The 21,404-nt window shown below is 38.3% G+C and overlaps 2 long non-coding RNA genes across 6 annotated transcripts in view; one reads left to right on the top strand and one right to left on the bottom strand.

Moving 5' to 3' along the window:
* The window catches only part of LOC108447456, a 96,885-nt gene that overhangs the window by 58,722 nt on the left and 16,759 nt on the right, over nucleotides 1-21,404 (top strand). The gene's annotated exons all lie outside the window — the stretch shown is intronic.
* LOC108447458 overlaps nucleotides 1-21,404 on the bottom strand; it is an 85,554-nt gene that overhangs the window by 28,236 nt on the left and 35,914 nt on the right. The gene's annotated exons all lie outside the window — the stretch shown is intronic.

Below are 21,404 nucleotides of genomic sequence, written 5' to 3' on the forward strand. Positions count from 1 at the left end.
CCCCCCCATGGTTACTTAGGAAAACTTCTGGATGATTAATTCACCTCATAAATATTCATCTTTAATATTACATTTTCAGTATGGATATGTAGTATACTTGCTGAGAAGAGCTACCTACAATAAATAAGTAAGGATGAGGATAAATTGAGCATACAGAACTCCTGGAATTTGCCAAGGACTGACTTAAGTGCAAGTGGATGGTTTTAAATTCTAGTACCCACAGGTCTTCGTAGGTTGAAGTTCTCAGTCTCCATGTTCAAGGAATGAGGCTGTAATGAAAATATTTTGATATTCAAGAAAAAAATTAAAGCTTCACAACACTTCAGCTGAAAAGATCAAAGTCGTCTTTGAATAAATGTGACTGCATTTTGCCTTTCAGGGACTTAACTGATCTGTCTTCCCTGAGATGATTCCTCTACTTCTCATGGGACTCTTCCTTCATTCTAGAACATGATTTTTGTTTACTCTAGTGCTGTAGTCTGATGGCTATTAAATGGCTTGCTGGAGAAAGTACAGATTGTGCAACCCTTTTTTTGCAAATGCTATGAATAATTCCAGTGACTTTCAATTAGTTGGCTTTTCAAGAGTTTGAGAGTTTTAACTGCTGTTAATAGTCCTGGAATTAAGCTGTCTTGAGCCAGGTCAATATGACAGAAGAAACCTAAACCTTTATAGCATATCTTTCCTGGATAACTAGGGAAACTCTACAATTGATTAAGAAAAACAAGGAAATACGCAATATTTGAAATAAGTTTTGATAAGATCTCATGCTGCTTATTTACAGAGGCTCCTGTGGGAAAATGGAGATACTTAATGTGTAGCTGGGATGAACCTGGACAATCCAGAGCATCTCTAACGTAGCTTGCAGGTCAAATGGTTTAATGCTGCTGGAGAAGTTAGAGATGCTTTCCAGAAGATAGAGAAGGAAGATGTTTAACCTGTCCCAGGCTCCCCAGAGGAGCTGGGTACTTCAGGGCAATCAGCACAGTGCAATTTTCATGTCTGTGTGCTCTGGGGGAAGTGAAAATATTTTTCCACTCTATCTATAGAAGATAGTTATGTGTCACTCAGAAAGTTCCCAACCCTCTTAGTGACCCCTCCAAATCCTTTCCTTGAGTATTTATGCTCTAATAAAACAAATGAGGAGTGGGATACTGAGGTCCAGAGGCAGATGATCAGTGGGAAGCAGAGTAATGGCACCTATCTTAAAACCTTCTATTTGTGTTGAGCACTGATGAAGAGTCATCCAAGACAACCGTGCAGGTTCCATCATGGGACCCACTGCTGTGCCTGCCCAGTGTTCCCAGCAGGCAGGATGTTTCCAGGGAGGCTCACTTGGTGCCCTCTGCTTCAGACTGCATTTCCAAGCAAACACCTGCTTGGAAACCCATTTCAAAAGCACACAATGCAGATATCTTTTAGGAAGGAAACTGAGCATGCAAAGAATTAAGGTAGTGCATTGATGAGACTGAAGCTATTTTGAATAAGAACAAACACCCTTAGGCTTTTGGGATTTTAGTACAGAATTTTGAAAAAACATCAAAGGGGGAAAAATAAATACTGGTTTTGCAGCTATTGACACTTCAAATTCTATTTAACAACAGCCATATCAATTGCATGTTTCACACAGTGTGATTTCCTTAGCAATATGAGCTAGATTTGCTTTTGAATGTAGAATCAGACTTTTTGCATTGAATTGCAGGTTGGTCTTGTTTCAGCAGTAATTATAGTTTCAGCGTTTGCCTCTCCTGTACCTGATCTTAAACCTTCAGTTACACAAGAGATGTACGACCTGCGAACTCAAGCTACTGCAAGTCAATAGGCGGTAAACTGATTTAGACTTAGAGTGCCAAATGCCTTTGTGACGCATTTGTACTTCATTTTGTGTTTGTGTAAGTGCAATGTAGCAAATGAAATTTTAGCCGCCTGTGATTCGTGTGTTCATATCTTTAAAAAATATACAGGGTTTTTAAATGGTAAATACTATCAGCTACTTTTCATCCTGATCACTAATGAAAGATTTTATATCTACTAACAGAGTTTGACAAGGTTATTCATTTTGCCTTCCTTTTTTATCACTCCAGTCATTTTCCATACATATGTCACTATTCCTCCATTATCTGGAAACCAGCACCCTGAAAAACCGTGACACTGGTGGACAATTCCATTCATGTCAGAGGCTGTTACTACTCTACTGTTGTCTCTAATGTGGTTTGGAGACGCAAATCACCAATGGTTTCCAAAACTCTCTGGTGTAGTTTAAGCAATCAAGGACACCAAAAGAAGTTGTTCTGTGAACCTGCTGCTGGTTGGTTTTGTCCGTTGTGTTAGTCAAGATTCAGCCAGGTCCTCTCTGCTCCCTCAGTTCTGTTCATAAAATCTGTCTCTCTCTAGTCCATTCTTGACCCCCACAGCTCTCTGGATGCCTGTGCAAGCCAGTGCTCTGTGGAGCTGGGCTCTGGCCCTGCCCAAAGACGGGGGAGTGGGGTGTGGATGTGTGTGAGCATTTACTCTTGTAACACCCAGAGATAAGGGAGGAACTTCTGAATTTATACGGTCACTTTTTGTAAGGAATGAGTTGTAGGACTATTGTCTGCTGTAACTCTTGGTTCAGACCTAAAGGATGACAGCTTTTTAGTCAGGCTCAGGATCTTGGGAGGCCCATGACAATAATTATCCTGCAGGAGTACCCTGACCTGGTCAGTGCTTGTTTGGTCTGTTTTTTTATATACCATGTCAGTATTGTACTAGAGTACAATATTTATAGTACAATGTACTTGGTATTTTATAATTAAGTACCCTTTTTATTGCTGAAATGGCCTATGGAAAAGCTAAACATAGTTGAGATAAATACTTTTAAATTAAATAAAATCTGGGGAATAGTTAAGTTATGCAAAGCTCGGAAGTTTTAAAGAGAGGTATGAGTCATTTGATGAATAGGAAATGTGTTAGGAAATTCTGATTAATTATTAATCTATTGAAAAAGGAGCTAGAAAAATGAATATTTTATATCCCAGATATATTCAAATAAAATAATTCTGTAGTTGGTTAGTTAGCTGGTTAGAGTACAGCTTCAAACAATCTATAGAAACAAGTGAATCTTCCTTTATCTCAATATAATTAGCCATTTAAATGTCTTGGGTCAATTTATTAACACTTTATTCATCGGGGTGTAACTTTTATTAGGCTTTATTGCTATCAGAAATTATATCCTACACAAATACAATAGAGATTTAAATGTTCTGTAGAATGAGCCAATGCTTCCTGACTTTATTGCACTGTATTGTAATGAACCTTGACCAGCTGTAGATTTGATAAGTGTAAAATATTGCTGCTTGCTGCTAATTTTGTTCCTTTTTAATGACTGATAATCCATGTCGATTTAGTGTGATAGTCACAATCCAATACTGTTTTCCTGCTATAAATGTGATTGTAACAGGAGCTATTAAGTGTGTCTGCATAATAAAATTAGTCAGGGAAGCTCTGTATATTGTTTCCAGGTCTTTGGATTTTCATTATAGTAGTGGAACTTGTTAGACTGTAAAGCTTGATGGTTGCCAGCTCAGACAAGCTCTTTTCTACTTCTGTGCCAAGCAAAGGGGTAATGATGCTGCACTAAGAAGTCTGTCCTCACTGCTCTGGAAAATTCATTGTATATAAACATAGGGGATCATTTAGGGGAGAGCAGGAAAGGTGTCACAGGGGAAGAAAGAGAGGAAACTCATCTGGGCAACTACAACTGCGCAAGAGTTGCTTAAAGAGAAAAACCTGGCAGCTGAATGTCTGTGCTGGGAAAAGGTGGTTGTGACATCTCTTGGCAATCAGGCAACACTGACAAATCAAATGTTCATGTTTGTCAGGATGCCAAACTGTACGAAAGAATCTTAGTGAGGAAGCCTTGGCAGAAGACTCTTTTCCTTGATGAGTCTGTCCAGCAGCATATTCCACTTTTACACAATGAACTGTTGCATAAGAGTCATTCTGAGAAACACACTCCCTCAGACACTTGCTTTTGGTCTCATTTGATCTTGTCTAACCTGAAGATTTCTACTTCAAGTTCTTGGGCCTCTAGGTTTGAAGTGGAGATATTTTTATAAGAGTGGTTGAAAACCCAACTGTGAGAATCATCAAAAAGCAGTTTCTGTAGCTTAACATAATTATTTGGATTTTTTTTTTTTTAAGTGAGTAATTATGTGATATCTATCGATATCTTGGCAGAATAGTAACTAAAAGATGTATCCATATCTGGGTGGTATCTCAAAGGAATTTATTCTGTGGTAAAACAGATATCTAACACCTGAGTTTCTCTTACTTATTAAATAGATAATGGGGAATTCGGCCACTGATATCAGTGTAGGCAAGGTTTTGCCCACAATAATTTTGTCTGGAGAAGCCAGACTCTGGCTCTAATGGTGTGAGAGATTTGCTGTCCTCTCTTTAGCTGCTCAGGCAGACTGACTGCTGGGGCAAGACAAGAACTACTTGCATACATCCACTGATAATGTTGGCTAAATAAAGGCTTCTGTCAGCAGCTTATAAGGGGCAGTTTATAACTTTTCACTGACTAAATAATAGTTCATACCTTTCAATACAAGGCAGGAATAAACCTAAACATTCATAACCTTCTACATGATTTATTTGCAGCATTTCTTCCAACACTTGGAAAAGCTCCCCAAGAAAAAAAATGCAGAAAGCTGACAAGTACATGCAGAGAGAACTGTATTAGCCTAAGGTTTACTGGAGCATTTTTGCATTTTGGTGGCTATGTGGTAGAAGCTGTGAGGCCCTTCTGACTTTTGAGTTTATACTTAAAGGGATGTTTAAATGTCATCACCCAGTCTCTGCATTATCCAGACCTGCTGTACTGGGGACCATTCAGATGTTCATTTCATATGCCTGCACTTTCTATGAAGGCACTCAGTGTAACACAATAAAACAGTGGTGTAAAATACATTTAGTATGAGCCTTTCTGCAGAGATCTCCAGGCTGCCTTTATGGCTGACATATACTCCTTTGCAGAGGAATTCTGCAACTATTTCTAGGATTCAAAGGGATTTCTGCTTTGCTGGCTCAATGTGCTATGCAGCACTACTTGCATCAGGCTCTGTGCAGCAGTTTTGGGGGACACTGGCTGGTCAGGGCTGCTTCCTGCCAGAGGATAAAATGCTGAGAGCCTGGTCAGCACGTAACAGTAGCTGAAATCCTGCCAACATAATTTGGAGGTTAAGGGGGTAGTCAGTGCACCTGCAATTAGTGTATCCATCCATAATTGGGGCCATTTCATCAGTATTCCTAGGGGAAGCAGTATTCGCTGTGGGAGAAGTCCAGTAACTGCCTCCTTTATGCCTCTAGAGCAAAATGCATTTTGGGCAGGGAGAAGACATTTCCTCTGCTCAGACGTAAAGAAAAGGGAACTTACCTCACCAATTTATAATTCAAATTATTGGAATAAGTTCCTAGTGTACCATTCATTTTTTGCTAGATGAAGATGTCCCATATAGATTTAACTCTCGGCTTTTGCTCTAGCTCAGCAAGTACACTAACACAAAGGGTATTCCTTGCAAATAAACACTGGACAGATACAAAGAAACACTGAGCAAAACCTAAGCCATGCAATGAGCTTCAGAAAGATCAGATCCACAGATGTGCTGACTGAAGTTTAAGAGACAACTTAACAGATGTACAAAGCTGTAGATCAGAGGGGATATAAAACAGTTAAACTTGCTTAAAGGCACAATGTGTCACAATCTAACGATTCCATGCATCCTCAGCCTGACAGAAGAGGGAACATACGCTCAGCTCGGTGCTCTGGCTGTAGGCATGCCAAGAAGATTATAAAAATGCCATGCTGTGATATGTTGCCCTCCTGCCTGAAAGGCTACCATTAAGCTGCTTATTTACTGCACCTATTCAGGCAGCAGTGCGGTTCAGAGTGGTACCTGTCTTCTTGTTGGATAAATTAGTTGTGGATATCACAGGATTGTTGCTGCCCATTGTTCAGTCTGGTGAAGGTGGGAAGAGATGAAAGGCACAGATCTGACCTTGTAATGTTTTGTGTAAAATAAGAGATGCTTTTTCTTCATAGTGAGTGTCATAGTTGATCTTGGTAGGACTGACTGTGTTAGCAAGTCTGGAGTTAAATTAAAAAAGGCTAACATACTAATGAAGGCAATATTTTTTTCTCAATCATATAAACACATATATATAAAGAAAAAATTTATATGGGAGAAGATATGGACGTGTGGAGGAAAGTGCATGTCATTAGAGCTTTGTGCTCTCTGTAAATCAGCACTGTTTGAAATGAAATCATCAAGAGAACACACAGGAAAACTTAGACACCCCCTCAATGCAAAATATTTTTTGTTGTTGTTGGCTGAGGTTTTTTTAATATATATAAACTGTTGTGCCCTCATATTTTTATGGTATATGGAGCTGTGAACTTTAAATTAGTGATAACAGAAATTGACAAGTACAGCATTAAAAACTAAACCATGCAGCCCTACAGGCTTAATTATGAAGTGAGAAGGAAGATAGACAGAGAAAATCCTGTTTCAAAATTTTACCTCACATAATATAAATAAAAGATTATGTCTTCCACTGGTAGCCTAAGATCAAAAGGATAATATAAAATGACTAGCCTGTATTTATTTTGCCTTTATTATGTGTATAGATAAACTATACATTTCTCATTTCCTTGTGTCTTTTAGCTATACACAGTTAGAGACACTTAGATATAGATTTAATTGTGGATAAATAGCTATAAATTAATATATGTAATTATTTTTAATTTTTCATTCAGTCATTAGAAAGACGTTTTCATTGTCAAAACTTAAAAATAGAATATTTTTGGAATAGTGTTCTAGCTGATAGTATGGCAAGTTGAATATAAATTAAGCAAATAAAAAAATATTGATTGGAATTTATAAGGATGGTTTAGATAAGAACTAACTGAGACAAGTTATGACAGTATTTATTGTATAGATAATGTAAATTATCATAATGTAAACAGATATATTCACCAGTCGGGTACCGTGTGTGCTGAACTGATAATTTTCACTGCTGTTCTTAAAACACCCTGCTTGTTAAGTTTCAATAAGGCACTGGAGAAGGTTTTCTTCTTCCTGATGAGCCATTACTAGCTCAAAACATTTTACATGGCTTTGGTATAGTAGGTTAGAGGCAAAAAGAAAAAAAAAAAAAAAAAGGAGGAAAGAATCTCAAAGAAGCAGGTGCAATGTTCTCCTTCCTTCCTTGAGCTACTTATTTGATCATTTTTGGATGCCAGTATAAAAACTGCTGGAATAGCAATCGATGTGCAGCCAGTAAGCTTTTGGCACATTCAGTGTCAATGTATTGTGATGCAAAATCAGGCTCAAAGGAAGAGTGAAGAAATACTAACACCTTGTTCTAAGGGTTTCCTAAAAGGGCACATCAGTATTTTTCTGGTTCTAGAGTGTATGGGCCCTCAGTGATGGGACTATCAGGAGTGTCAGGCTCTGATATGCAGGTTTGTTCTAACAAAGTGACTTCCTGTTTCCATATTTGTTTGCCCATGATTTAGAACCATTTCATACAAAGACTTAGTTTGTGAAAGTAGCCCTGTTAACAGATGCTGGCTGAAGCTGAGCTTTTCTGATGCTGCCTTACAGCACTGGGTCCTCTTAGAGTGGTATTTTAACTGACAATTATTGTATTTGATTATGATCAATCAGGACGAAAATTGACTTGACTCCTAAAAGTCTAAATCTCTTTATATCATTATTAACCTGGCATTTTCTTCCTTGTGTCTCCGCCTCAGTGAGCCTCCACCACACACATTCGTTGAACAAAGATGGCCCTTTGCAGAAATTAAAGGAAAATGTCATACTGTGAACAGTCCTAGATTAATTTTAATGTAGAAGATATGGGATTAAAAAAATACTGTTTTAACTTGTCATTTTTCAGTATGTTTGGAGTTGATAATATTTCAAAAACTTTTATAAAGAAGACGATGACGTATGCAGTTACGGTAACTCTCATGGAAGGACCTAAATCCACTGCAGTTGCAATTAATGGTAATCACTGGCAAATCTGTCTTAAATGTCTAATTAATCCTAAGCATGTAAGTAGTGTGACTGTTGTAAGTGGAACTGCTCAGACATTCATGTACTGACAAGCACAAAATTAGTCAGGCACTTGGCTCCTCCAGCAGGTCTGGATGGAAATGCAAAACTCTTGTGCTAAATCGCCGTGGGCTCAACAGAATGGTGCAGTTTAATTATCTCCAGCCAGGGTTAAAGAGGGATGGAAGCATCCTTTTGTGCCAGAGAAATTCACCCAGATGTCATTTGTAAGGGCAGCAAGGACCAGCTCCAGGGAGCGAGCACAGGTGAGGTTTTGCTGTGTGGCTGTTACTTGTGAAGGGAAACTACTTTAGGATATTAATGCAAGCCCAGTAATCAGCCTGGGATGAGCTTGAGATGGTTCATTCAAATTTAGAGATGTCTTTCTGTTTGAAAGTGTTGAGGGGAAAATTAACTAGGTCATGTAAATGAGAATAGGGATCATTTGGGGAGACTTCAAGTACTGCAGTACTAATAGGCAATATTTAAGCAGACTCTTCATTTTTCATATGTACCAATCACCTGAAATATCAACTGGCTGCACATCCCTAAAACAAAAGGATGTTGGAAGGGGGAAAGGTGGGAAAAATCCTACAGCTGTGTAAACTAGAACAAATTTAGAACTGTGAAAAATTCAGGATAATGGGTGAGTAGAAGGATGAAAAAGTATGGTTGTGAGTTTTGCAGCACTGAGTATCAAAGTGCTTTATCCCACACCTGCTAAAACTGCAAGGTCCCAGACAGATGCCAACACTCTTCAGTCACTGTAACTGACTGACAAAAAGGCTTCCAGGAAGACGAATATAATCATTACGATCTTGGGGGGTGGGAGTAGGGTGGAATGTTCATCAGAATTAAAGACTGATTAAGAAAATTGGAATTTGGTGTGGATTTGGTATGTGACAACCCTACAGAAATTTGTTCCCAGTTCTAACAGCACTTACATGGCTAAGTAAAACATAAATTTATTTTTTGGTCACGGTGTTGGACAGTTAAGCTTTGAGAACACTTTCGTGTTAATTATATACTGTAATAGTCTTTGTTTTCTATATAAATCTATTCCATATAATTTATGATGTAAAAATATAAGTGCATGGTAATCTTCAGTTAAATCAGTGGTTACTGCTTCAAAAAACATCTAATTCTGGTCAAACAGTCAGTAGTTCTGGCCAAGGACTGAACCACCATGATGTGATGTACACTTGCAAAATAAACAAAAATTGCTGTGATACTGAGCTGAAGAATATCTACAAATTTAGTTTTCTTTGAAGGGAAGCTCCATGAAGCTTTGCTGTACAGAACACCCTTCTCCAAAATATAGTGATTCAGTGATAAAATGTATATACAGCATTTTTTTACTTTATGTCTTTCATAAGTGTATTTTCAGACAATGAGTTTGTGTAACCTCCACAAAAGACATTCAGGATATTTAGATTTTATAGAATCCTGAAGTTAATTGCAGATGTTTTAGATAGTTTTATTTTGTCCTACTTTGTGTTAACCATGATTTGGTATTTAGTCCTGGGCCATAAGGATTCTTTGATTGTTTGGAACTTTGAAAAAGGAAATATTTTTCTTCAGAAATTTTGCAAAGCTTGCCAGGTTTTATGGTTCCTCTCAAAATGTCCAACAGATGACAAATAGTTCCTGGGAGTGCTTTGGTAACCAGTATCTTGTGCATAACCAACATCTTGTGCATTTCAGTCCAAATCCAGAAAAGTGTGTACAGTATAAGGAAAACACCTGGCTTTCACAGTCCTTCTGGCACCCGAACAATGACCCAAACCAGTTTTATCTTTAAGTCACTTTTTTCATCCAGTCTGTGCAAATCTGGTGTTCTGAGGTGCCTTGAGAGCTTTGGCTTTCTGACAGAACAGCTCTGGGCTGGCTGTTCCTGAGCTGCAGCACAAGGTTTACGTGCCCAGAAAGAAAAATGGAGACATGAGGTCAGCTTGGCTCCAGCCCGGTGATGCTTTGTCAATATTGGCAATCGTGTTACTATAAGAAACAAGGACATCATGTAGCTGCTAGGAGCTAGAAAATAGATTGTTTACTATGTTCCATGCCATCAATCAGTTTTGTGAGAAAACTTGAGCCCTTGCTGACTGGCATTAATTTCTTTTAAAAGCCCCCAGTGTCTCTGTTACTTAACATTTATTGAGATTCAATTAACAGCAAATTAAAACTACATTTTTTATGTAAAAGAATTTAGAATATTAAAACACTTTTGTAAATAAAATTATTTTAATTCTAATCACAGCAATGAAATGGACATGATGTTTTAAAAATGACTGCGTAGTTGGTGCAGGAAAGCCACACCAATCAATGTGTGTAGATTTGCTCATTTACTTCAAACTGGAGATTAGTAATATAATTAGAGATTACCTCTTCAGCAAGGTATTTGTTAGTAAAATAATGCGAAAGGCCAAATTTAAGGGATATAGGTTAGTTTCCTTGAAATATTCCTCTTTGTGTTTGCAGTGTATCCGCAGACTAAATGTATTTTGTATTTTATGTCACTCAGTATCCTCAATATTAGACCAAGTCTTCTACATTCCTAATGTTTGTTTTGCTATGCAAATTCAAACTTTGGAAAGCTGTTCCCTTCCAAGTCCTCTGTATATAATCAGAGGGACATAAGCAGGCCCACTCTGCAATAAGGCTCCCTTCTGGTCAGCTGCGTAACATAAATATTGAAGCCAAAATATTTAAATTTCATCCTAGAAAGAAAACTCCTTAGGACCTACAAAATGCCATTTAAAAGCTCACTGTGTTGAATGAGCTTAGTTAAGTGACATCCTCCATTTCGACAACAGAAGAACTGCGTGCTGTATCAAACGTTTGCATTGAAAACCAGAATATTTTAAGATGGGACAAAGGATCAACTTGACACATCGCAGTAAGAAGGAAAAATGAGATATAGAGTAGAGAGGAATAAGTGAGAAGCTGGTCCTTCCTTCCTGCCAACCTCCTGCAATCACTCATGTTACTGTTTTGAAGCCTAAGAGGTTTGATACTGGCTGTGGTTTGATTCAAACTCTAGTGAAGTTTATCAAGTGCCTCACCTAGAAAATGAAACCAACAAAAAAAAGTGGGAAAAAAAAGGATGAAAACTGGTCAGATTTAGAAGAAAATTTGTAATGGATCACTAAATGAAAACAAGACTAGGAGCTGAATACTGTGCCCTCAATGAAGTCAGGATATTTTATCCCTAAGTTGCTCAGTTCTCTGCACTTTCACACTCCTTCTGAAGAGATACAAGCACAGGTACCCAAGGCAGCTTTACAAATGTCTCCAAAAATTAAGGATGACCTTCTCGTGCCAAGGTAAGTACATTGTGTGACTTCATGGTGCCATTTAGTATCCTGTGTGTTGGACTGGTGCCATTACATACACTTGTTAGGCAAGTTAGTGTATCAGAAGCAAGCAAACCTCCCCAAGTTAGAGCTATAGATTGCGGTCTTCCTCTTAATTTTAATTCTCATGTGGCAAATCATGACCTCTTCTTCAAAGTCTGCCCAGCCTAATCCATTATTGGGATCAGATAGCATGCAGGCATGCAGGTATTTTTTCAGGTGGGTGCATAGGCATAACCGCTTGCTGTTAGTTCGGTGTCTGTTCAGAAGTGTTCTTCAAACCACTTGACCTGGAAGGGGACATGAAAACTGCCTTCTCAGGGGAGAGTCAAATGTTCCCATGGTCTAAAGCTGTCCACACTTCTCTAAACACATCCCTAATTGGTATTCAACCTTAAAAAATGTCTTTCATTAAAAATATAATTTGACAAAGCAATTGACTTGCATTTGATTAAGTCAGAATCTATTGGATTAACATGATTAATACATAAAATTATAATCAAACAGAGCAGTACAAAAGGTGAATTAAGTCATGGGTCATAATAAAATACTAAATTTAAGAAAGATTGATATAGTAGGAATATTCATTTCACAGTAGGTATCACGCTGTTCCCTTACAGACAGTGATGTAATTCAGAAGGATTTTGGTAGGCAGAATCAGGGCTGCTTCAAAGGCCTTTGAATTTGGTGAGAGTTATGCCAGAGATCTGTTTACAATACTTCACACCCACAGTGTAAATATTCACTGCTCCCATACTGATAGCAAAATGTGCTGTTACTATTAGAAGAATTAGTTCTGAACTGCAGAGGGGCAAAAACAGCTTAATGATCTTAGAACCAAAAAACCACTTATCCAAAGAATTGCTGTCTTGTAAGACTCCCTGTTACACAGCACTGGAATACAATGTAGCATTTCACTGTACATATCTACTAGGAAGATAAGTTAAAATTTGTTATGAATTTTGACCCACCAATACATAGGACACTGCACTGACTGAAAAAAGCTTACTCAGAATAAAAATTCTAGTATTAAAACTACAGTTTTTCTTTTAAGTGAACAAGTGACAACATAGCAACAGACAACAACCACATCTTAAGGTAATTGTAAAGCTGCAGGTAAACCATTAAAGCTCATGGTCCCCACCTGGACGAACTGCCGGCATTAATGTGTCTATCTGGCTTGTACTTAGAAACAGCTTTCCCTGTGGCTGATAGAGCCAATGCCAGCCAGCTGCAGGATGGATCTGCTGCTGGCCAGGGCTGAGCCCATCATCAACGTGGATGGGATAGTATTTGTTCCAGAAGCAGGGGAAAACCTGCACAACAGCCATTGCAGCTGGGGAGAGGAGTAAGAATATTTGAGAGAAACTCTGCTGACACCAATGAATTAATTAAATTTTGTCCAGCAACTAGAGTACTCCTTTTCTGAAGCTACATATTTTCCTTCTTTGCCCACCATGGCATGTAATTTTAGTGGTCCCCTTTTAGGTGTGCCAAGCTAACAGAATGGGCTACGTGTGGTGTATAAAAGTAATCATGGCATGAAATGCCCACTGGATGGGGGATATGGGCAGCTAGCTGCCTCCGATATTGGAATCTGACCTAAAGAGAATGTTTTCTGTCAATCTCTTGTATTTCAAAAGGATAGAGCCAGTGGAAAAAACTAAACCTACAGTTACCTAACCTTCCTAGATTGACAGCTTGTCAGTAGTTAGATCAGATTAGCTAGTAATCAGATCAGCACTTGGTCTGCTACTGAAGTTAGTGTGTGCATGGGATCTGCTAAGTTCTTTGAAACAAAAAATTTACCAAATTGAAGATACTGGTAAAACATAAACAAGAAATTCCCACTATGGGATGACAGACTATTGACTGTTACAAATTTAACTTAACTCATTTTCATTGAGGTATCTGTAAGATAAGGAGCAATAGGTGAATTACAGACTTTATTATAAGCACCTGAGTTCAGGAAGCCATAAAATCTTTAAGGTGTCTTCAGCATTCTCTCAAGATTCACTAAAACAGACTCTAAATCTGGTAAATATATTGAGCATCTCAACAAGTTCAAAGTACCCAGGGAGTTATGAGATCTATTTGCCTATGGAACCCATCCAGAGAGTGACTTTGTTTTAGAATCATGATTGTTTTAGTCTAGTCAAGTGGGGGATGATGATGCCAAAGCAATGTGGAAAAGCTGTCATTGCAAGTAGCTTTCCACTGGTTGGCTCACAGTATCCCAAACACAGAGATAAATTAGAATGTTTGTCACCTAAAGGAGAATTTCTTGTAGTCTAAGTTCACATGCTCTAATAAAAAGGAGTGCAAAAAGATTGCCAGATATTTTCCTGACTGTTCCAGCAGATGCCAAATGATTCAGTAGTGAAACACAGCTGTATTTAATATCCTCTAAATTATTCCACAAGGTAAAAGAGTGCTATTGTACCAGTGACACCACACACCAGAAAACCTGTAGTAGGTTGGAAGTGCTCAGTATACCTCCACAGAGGCTCCCTGCTCAGATGGAACAGCTCCTGCTGCAATTGTGCCTTTTTTTGCCTCTCTTTCTTTTAGTTACAGAGTCAACTCAAGTGCTGTTCTGAGAAGAAATGGGCTTGCTTATTTTCTTAATTGAGGATTATGTAATTGCAGCCATTTAGTGGTTGCTGCCTCTGATAGACTGTATTTCTAAAATCAGGAAATTGAAGTTACAGAATTGGCACAAACAATGCTCCATTCCTCCACAATAGCTTCTGCTGATGCAAGAGCCTACTTGCAGCACACTGAAATTTAGAATTTAAAAGATCCACCAAAAGTAGAATAGTTACAATTGTTTGGTCATTCTTGTTCAGCATTAGACAGCATGGCTCAGCCACATGCGTATTTGCCTATTAAAAGACAAAAAAAATCTCATTTCATTTCCAAATTTACTTGAAATCTCTTGAACAGTTGGTACATGATATTGGTGTTTCAGTCCCAAAGGTAATAAATTTTGTGGTCCTTATGACATGTTTGTGAATAGCTTTAGCATTGGAGATGGAAGGGCTAAGATGGACTCTTGTCTCTATACTAGGATGGTTGGTTAATGAAAATGAAGAAATCAATAAAACTCAGCAGATGTATTTTTCAGTCATTTCACTATTGTTTTCTGGATACCCTGAATTTCAGAATGTGTTACCTCTGCGAGCCAGACCTCACTCATTAAGCATAGTACTGGCCAAGGTAAACTCCAAAGTAAAATAAAAATTAAGTTAAAAAAATAAAATTAAATTAAAAGCTACACTTTTGTATAATGCAAAATGGAAGAAAACAAAAGAAAAAGGAAGACTATGCTGTTTCCAATGTCATTAAACTTAGGCAGGACACTTTACATAACTTTAAACTGTTGATTTGAAACCACTTGATTTGTTTACTGCAGAAACCGTATTTTGTTATGGGTGAACTTAGCAATGACCAACTAGGGATCACTGTATATTGATTTTTTTGTTTTATTCAAGAATAAATTTAGATGGATGGAAGAATTTGGAACACTGTTGTTCCATCTTTATCCCTAATTGAGATACTACCATGGATTGTAAGGCTCTGGAGTATAATGATTTGTCAGCAGAGGACACAGAGTGGACCAATTTAATAGTTGCTAGAGGGGTTAGGATTCCTACAGCCTTTGATGAAATCTTTTTTAGGTCAGTAACATTTAGAGATATAAAAAAAAAAAAAAAAGAAGTAATTGGAGAGAAACCAGATGGTTTGTGGCTAATTTGAAAAAGTACAGATTATTGTTGTGCAGCATCTTATTCATTAAATGAAAAGGCCTTAAGATTTTATAAGGGATAGATTAATATTGATATCATGTTATGATTCACACTGTTTAGTGTGCAAATATCAGCCCTCCCTTATTTTTTTCTGCCCATGCTCAATGCTATCACTGAAACCCCTGTATGAGGAATTAACATGGTGAGTCAGTAGAATGACAGCCTTACACGTACATTTTTCAGGTATGCTTTCCTACTATGGAAGAAACATTTGCACACTGTAAAACACGAATTCAAATATAACAAAAGCAGCCAAATGTATGCTTATAATGGAGATAACATGGGTGAGCAAAGTGTCACAAGTATAAGCTGGTCTCTGTATTCCCTACCATTTTTTCAGAGCATCTTGCTTTGGCATTTGCACAGGCTCCTATTCATTGCAATTACATATATTAAATATATGTTAATTTTTAAGTTTCTTTACCATTCCATTCTGAAACAATATAGACACACCAGCTAAGAATTGAGATGTGTTTATTTTAGGATGATAAAGATAAAATGTTTATCCATCTCTAACTGGCTAAATATTATCTTACTCAGATTTACTACAACAGTGCTCAGGGACTCTGAATGAAATTGCTGAGCAGTTCATAGGTACTGCAAGGGGCAATTTTTGCCTCACACAGTTTGTAGTATAAATAAGCAAGACAGACAAAAGATGAGAGTGTACACACAGCCTGGGAAGTGACTTTTTTAGAGAGGCTTTAGAAGAGAAAGGTGGAATGCTTAAGAACACAATGTCTGCTGATTGAGCTGAGAGATGCTGATTGTACACATGAAGGGCCGCATGTCCCAGCAGGTACGCAAATCAAGTATTTTTAATTGAGGAACATGTCTCATATAATATATATTTAATACATTAATATTAATAAATTTTATATTTGTGTGTTGATATATATCTGTGTCTAATTTTGTTGTATTTCAAGATGTAATTACAAATTGTTCCCAGTATATTGCATTTGGTAGAGGGGATTTTTTGGCTCCCATTAGCTTACTTAGTGTTCTTAAGGTCTTAACCTTCTGTTGTGGGATGAAGAGATTTAAACTTCACAGCCTCTTGCTGTCACTTGCTGGCATAATTGAGAATATTGTCTGAGATTTTTGGAGAATCCTTTCCATTTGGCAGAGATGTTTGGACACGCTTGTTAGGAACTGAACATTACAAAATAGATGGTCAGCTCTGGAGGGGATCCTTCAACGAGGGAATAGCTGCAAGAGAACAGTGCCAAACAAGCAACATTTTGCTGAGAGGTTTTCAGAATAACATTCTTGACTCAGAGCCCATTATCTAACAGATGTGTATTGATTTAATAAGCCTCCCTACTGTTTCACTGTAAGCACTTAGTTCTCTCATCTTCAGTGGAGAACGTGGAACAGGAATCTATTAATAAAAAGTCTCTTATTCCAGCAAAACATGTTGGTGCCCATATTTGTCAAGGACAGTTAAGTATTTCAAAGCTAATTAAAACTTCATTTTTTCATTGGGATGCTGTGGGCAAGTCCCTCAGCTGGATATAGTACCTAATATATATACACTGGTATGCTTTTGCTTGACCGAAGAATAACATTGTAAACAATTTAATCTACTCTACTTTTTTCCTGGTATACCTCAAAATGATCTTACAAAATACAATTTTCTGTGGCTACAGAAGTAAGGACTTGACAACTTGCCACTGTCAAGCTGTTACTTCATTCCTATTTCTTTTTCTAGACAAATTTTAATATTTTTTTCTAGATGATTTTTTATTGAGCAAATAATCAGGAAATACTAAAATAGGTGTGATTTGGTACAAAATCTGTTGAAAGAATGCACAAGTGTGGGAGGAAATAGGGAGGGACAGCTCTACTGCAGCTGCAGAGTTCAGTCAGGTTTAGCAATGATTTTGGTTTGTGTGGCAAGGCTTTGATAGAGGGAGGCTCCAGGAGTGGCTTCTGTGAGAAGCTGCCAGAAGCTTCCCCCGTGGCTGATAGAGCCAATGCCAGCCAGCTGCAGGATGGATCCGCTGCTGGCCAGGGCTGAGCCCATCATCAACAGTGGATGGGATAGTATTTGTTCCAGAAGTGAGACCAGCCATTGCAGCTGGGGAGAGGAGTAAGAATATTTGAGAGAAACTCTGCTGACACCAAGTTCAGTGGAGAAGAAGAGGGAGGAGGTGCTCCAGCCACCAGAGATTTTCCTGCAGCCAATGGAAGCCCATGGAGGGAGACCATGTAGGAGCAGGAGGATGCCTGAAGGAGGCCATGACCCCATGGGAAGTCAGGGCCTACGGAGAGAGGAGCCCACACTGGAGCAGGTTTGGTGGCAGAACTTGGGACCCTGTGGGGACCCACACTGGAGCAGGATGTGAAGAACTGAAGCCTTGGGACTGGACTCATGTTTGAGAAGTTTGTGGTGGACTCTGTCCTAGGGGAGGGGCCCCGTGCTGGAGCAGGGGAGAAGAGTGTGAGAAGTGCCCCCCGCGAGGAGAAGGAGGAGCAGAGACAGTTGTTTCTGTCTCCTCGGCCTCTTGAGGAGTACTCTTAATGCTTGCCCATGCTCATCCCAAAGCAACAAGTCACTTTTGAAATCTTGGCCATCAAACTTTATATTCTTTCTTACAGATTCCTCGGTGAAAGACACTGGATTTGCATATCAGTATTTCATTTTTCTGTAGGGCATATGATGCAAGACCAACACAGGAAGTATTCTATACAACACAGCTTTCTGAAGGTAATAAAAGCTTGTGTGAGTAGTTCAGCAGCTGTTTTGAACACAGGATCTCTTCTCTCATAATCTATTACTACTTTCTGCAAAGTTTCAAGTAATTTGCTTCTCTGAATCAGGCAAAAAGCTTTTAACTGGAAAATTGATCTCCTCATAAAGTACGTATGTTCTAATGCTGTAATTACCTGAGGCCTGATCTTCCAACCCTTGACAGCATAAGTAATCTGTACTCATCTGTCTAATCTTTGTGATTGAATATAGGGAGAGTCAAGTGATTCCAGAATATCTACTAGGTCTCTACACAATTTTCCTAAATCACAATTTGTTTTCACATAGATAAGTGATCTAAGTGAAGGGTTAACAATGTTCTGTCTCTCTTAATTTGAGATTTGGAAGACAATTATAATTCAGAATGTTTCTTCTAGTTGAGACTCCTTAGGAAAGACACATACATAGCCTAGAGCTACAAGTCCAACTTTGCTTTTAAATGCAAATATTTTAACAAGTATAACACACAGAAGCATGAACTATCAATTATTACTACTAGGCATATGTAAAACATCTTGTTTATCACAAAGAGACCAAATTAGGCTAAAAATAAAATAGAAATTTGTAATTGAAATGTTGCCTGTTCTCCTTTAAAACTCCCCATTGTTTTTATCAGAAGCAGCCTTCAGGTTGTCTTGATGCATCTAAATAGATCTTTCAATAAGAAAAGATGGGAACTGCCAGTGTTGGCAGACTGTGGCATTTGTCATGCAATGAGACTTCCTGGGAATGATGTTAGAACAGTGCATTATTTACAGCACCAGCCTGTCAGATAAGAGTAAAGACTTTGTTTCCCCTTACTTTCATTTTCTAAAGGTCTTACCGGTACATACAGAATGACAGGAGGAAGTTTCAAGTCAGGCAGAGGGAATTTCCCAGTTGACCTATCAACACAGGAACGTAGACAAAAGTCCATGGAAATTTTAAAAGTGTTAACTTCAGTAGATATTTTGAATCCAAATTTAACAGCATTCAACTGAAGATGAAACAAGTACAAGTTTCAACAAATGTTGGACTTATTTTTCAGTATAGTATTGTCTTAGCCTAAGTCAAGTCAAACTCTACTGTTTATCTCCATTCCCCAGAATACTTTGTTCTGAGACAGTAATACCTTGGGAGTTTGGTTGGTTTGGTTGATTTGTTTGTTTGTTTTTCTAGGCTACTACTACTTATCTTTTAGAGCTATGGCTGGATTGAGTCCTCAAGGTTGTTTAGTTGCATCATTTTGCAGACATGACAGCTGTTTTACCAATACTTCCCCCTTCTCAGGGGTAGTTGGTACGTTTTGAGCAGAAAATAATCGTCTTAGTCATCCTCAGTGCATCTTCAGGATCTCCACTTGCACAGCCACACTCACAGGAGTCCCACAACAGTTGGATGTGTGCATGGCTCAGTCCTGTGACTCCTGTGCTCAGGGCCTGATGAGTTATCCCTGGAAAGTTCTGTGAAGTCAGTGTTGCATTGCAACAGCCTGCTATTTCCCCTGTCCCCATGTCTGTGGAGCTCCTCTGGAACTGGAACTCCCTAATCCCTGATGGTTTTTGGACTGTTCTGTTTTGTCCTCTTCAGATTTTGGTACAAATTTTTGTACATTGGTCTTACTGGTATAGAGTGATTTCAGAGCTCCCTGCCGCTACTGGGGTTCTGTATATCACACCAGGCCCCCTGATTTGCTTGAGGTATTTATAGAGGTTATTTCTATTAAATCAGATACAGTTTCACCTTGGAATTTACAGTGGTCATAATTGAATCTATTTAATGTTGACAAGATTGATATTGTTGTTTAATACCTATTTTACAAAACAATATGTCTAAGTACTATTATTTAAAGATGTAATGTCTACATTGTTTCACAGTCTCCTCTCTGTCTTCTTACTGATGGCTTCTATGCTTTTTTAAGTTCTGAGGGTTTAGGTGTCAGTACATGAACTTTTTTTTCCACTCTAGGCTTGTTGGAATGAAAGGAAGCCTACACAAGGCTGTCTCAAAAAGTTAGAATTTTTTTTAGTGTAGGTCCACCCATCATCAGCTGGTTCTAATTTCTCTAACAGTATGCAATTAAGGAGACTTGACTCAGCTGCAGAGACTTTCACTTCAACTCATTAAGTGGATAACAGCCCCAGTAATATTTACCTCTGTCAAAATAATAGGTCCTCTACTAGGTGGTGTTGTATATTTCTGGTGGTTTTATACATATACACAGATATTTCTGTATTTATCAGACACGGTGTATACATATATATGGCATTAGATTTTGCATTTTAGTGAAGTCCAACAGTAGAAGTCAGACCATACCCTTTGTGTCACTCAGACTTCAAAAGGACATAAAATAGCCCTCACATCTCCATATCACTACCCAAAGTCTCTTCCTTTTTGTTTGGTTTCTTGCACCAGAGAGGAAGGAGTGTACCTGAGGCAGTCAGTTGTTTCTTGTCACTGTACTGTTTGATGTGTGATGAGCTTGATTATCAGATCTCAGTGTGCAACCAAGTACGGCTTCACTTGCTACAAAAAGTGCTTATCTACAAGGAGACAAATATGCCCTCTACTGACTTCATCTGTGGCTAGAGTTTAAAAGCTGCTGTCAGAGAGTACACAATGAGCCTGTTTGCAAATAAAGCAAATTAAAATAAACATCTTTTATCATAAGAAAGCAATTAGTGTTGATTCGCAGCTTCACTTGGTTTTTCTTTCCTGACCTTGACTATGTTGTGATGGTTTTGTGCTTCCTCGGACAGTTTCTACTTGCATCTGCATCGATTAAACCTTGATCTCATTTATTATCTCAGGAAATGGTCTCAAGGTCACAGGGCTGGAAATTTAATTATGGTGGCAGTATATTAAGTGGCACATTTAAAGATGCTGAATCGTAGTAATTAATTTTTTGGATGGTGGTCTCTAGGGAACAGGTTTTCTCCACACTGGGTGTTTAGACATCCATCATGGCCATTCAGTTTGGCAGCTGTCTTTTAGCTTTAAACTGCATCATTATTCATCTTTTATGACTGACTTTAAAAACACTAGACAACTATATCCTTTTTTATTGTAATATATGTCAGATGCTTGTATTAAGCTATACTTCACCTTTGCTATAAAACATTAACAGAGGTTGCTAGCAGCTACCTAGGCTGGCCTCTAAATTGAGACAACAATTACCCTTCGCTGACATCTAGTGTCAAGACATGAGATATAGCTGGAGTGCCAAATCCATTGGCCTGGAAATCCTGCACTTCCCCACTGATTCGGGCTCACCCAAGAAGCTGCAGCACTGGACATAATTAGTGGACACGAGGGATTAACTTGGCACACAATGTTGACTTTGTAGCAGCACTAGGTTATTGGATGAAATGCAGCACTGTCAAGGTCTTAAAAAGCTTGTAATGTT

This window comes from Corvus brachyrhynchos, unplaced genomic scaffold (assembly GCF_000691975.1).
Source record: "Corvus brachyrhynchos isolate BGI_N302 unplaced genomic scaffold, ASM69197v1 scaffold200, whole genome shotgun sequence".
NCBI classification, from domain to species: domain Eukaryota; kingdom Metazoa; phylum Chordata; class Aves; order Passeriformes; family Corvidae; genus Corvus; species Corvus brachyrhynchos.